Source organism: Palaemon carinicauda, chromosome 31 (genome assembly GCF_036898095.1).
Source record: "Palaemon carinicauda isolate YSFRI2023 chromosome 31, ASM3689809v2, whole genome shotgun sequence".
In the NCBI taxonomy this organism is placed as follows: domain Eukaryota; kingdom Metazoa; phylum Arthropoda; class Malacostraca; order Decapoda; family Palaemonidae; genus Palaemon; species Palaemon carinicauda.
In genome coordinates this window covers 17,740,902-17,743,027 of record NC_090755.1, presented here as the reverse complement: position 1 = coordinate 17,743,027, position 2,126 = coordinate 17,740,902, and the positions used below count along the sequence as shown (strand labels likewise).

Genomic DNA, 2,126 nt, shown 5'->3' with positions numbered 1-2,126 from the left:
AACTTTAAAAGTAGATTCTTAATATCTATTAAGAGTAAAATACAAAGTCCGTGGGAACAACGTCAAGATAAATTATTAGTGGGACACCAGGACAAACAAGACAGTGCATCATGGGAACAACAGATTTAAGGGTTACCAATGCTGACAATGTTGCCATCATCATTAATAAAACATGAATTAATCGACTGATATGCAACATCTGAAATAATGCTTGAAAGCACATAATACAAAAGATACATATAGGATAATGATAACAATGAATAGTGGTAATTGATAATGAATAATAGTAAATGTTAAATGTGTCATTTCATGTACCTACACACTTTATACAAGTCTCATTTCTGTAGTGTATAAATTAGATATCTTGATAGTTTATACCTGTGGTTTTAAATTATGTTTCTTGTTTATACCGGGAAAGCAACCAGGTGTTTCCACTTTATACAAATTTCTCATTTCTTCTGTTGTGTATTTTATTTCCTCATTTCCTTTCTTCACTGGGATAGTTTTTCCTGTTGAAGTCCTTGGGCTTATAGCATCCTGCTTTGCCAAGTAGGGTGGTAGCTTAGCAGCTAAGCTACCCCAGTTGGAAAAGCAGACTGTATGTTGCTATAATTTTTAATATTACTTACAGTCATTGGTGGTGAACAACATTCGTTAGCATTACCAAGCCGTAAAAAGCGATCAAACTGTTGCAGTGACAAGACTGATCACAAATAAGGATGGCATCTAGAAATCTTCAGCTCTTGTCAAACTCAACTATCCATGGAACATGGTATTTGGAATGGGCGGCCAAGAAAACAAGAGACTTCTTGAATAATAAAAATGTGAACCAAGTTTAATTTGCACTATATGCTTCGCGAACACTGGATAAATATACAGAAAATGCCAAGAAAGAATTTAACTCCTTGAGGATACAAGCTAGAATGGATTCAGAAGACAAAGTAGCAGCTGTAAACACAACAAAAGCCATATCTACTGGAGGAAAAAATCCGTTTCAGTTGTTAAAAGTGATTTCATGACAATTTAAATGAACCTGTTCAAGAGAGTTCTTAGGTGATCCTTACATTGGAAGCAGTGCTGGGACTGTTTCGACAGTCTGTATAAATACAACAAAATTATGTCATGTGTACGCTCTTAAGTTTTAATGCCTTTCTTTTAGTGCCTTTCAATATCAACCACCACTACATTGATGCAGATCCGGCATTTAAATACATGGGGGAAACGAGAGAGGAGCACATCAACCAGCACCATGGAATTCATTCCACACCATCTGTCCTTGGTCTGAGAAGGAACAACGCTTATTGTCACTTCAAATTCAGCTGTGTTGAATGGCCTTCGCTCTGCCACATTTTATAGCGGGATATCTGAAGAGTTTATAATTATAGTTTTAAACTCTTTCTTGTTTATAGGGAAAAAACCAGAGGAGTTTACACTTTGTGCGTGTCAGTAACTTCCTTAACCTTAATAAGTAGAGCAAAGGCTACAACTTTAAAACTAGGTTCTTAACTTCTATTATGAGTAAAATACAGTCTGTGGAAACAATGGTAAGATATATTATCAATAATAAACCAAGGCAAACAAGACAGTGAATCATGGGAACAACATAAGTGTTGCCAATGCTGACACAATGTTGCCAAAACATATCAATAAGACATGAATTAATCTGTTGATACGCAACATATCGAATAATGCTTGGAAGCACATAATACAATAAATGATATATAGGATAATGAATACTGGTAATTGATAAGAATGAATAAGGGTATGAATAAGGGTACATGTTAAAAGTGTCTTCCATGTACCTACACTACATACAAATCTCTCATTTCTGTAGCGTTTAAATTATATATCTGAATAGTTTATAACTATGGTTTCAAATTGTTTCTTATTTTATACCGGGAGAGCCACCAGGTTTGTTTCCACTTGAGTTTATTTCATTTTCTTGTTTCCTTTCTTCCCCTAACTATTTTTCCTTGTTGAAGTCGTTTGGCTTATAGTATCCCGCTTCTCCAACTAGGGTGGTAGCTTAGAAGCTAAGCTACAAACCTAGTTGAAAATGCAAGTTGTATGTGCTATAATTTTTAAAAATGACAATATATCGGTAGTGAAATATTGCTAACTGACAA

At 34.8% G+C, this 2,126-nt stretch overlaps 1 pseudogene; it reads left to right on the top strand.

Moving 5' to 3' along the window:
• Positions 1-719: 719 nt before the first annotated feature.
• Positions 720-1,450, top strand: LOC137624621 (alpha-aspartyl dipeptidase-like; annotated as a pseudogene).
• The last annotated feature ends 676 nt before the right edge of the window (positions 1,451-2,126 follow it).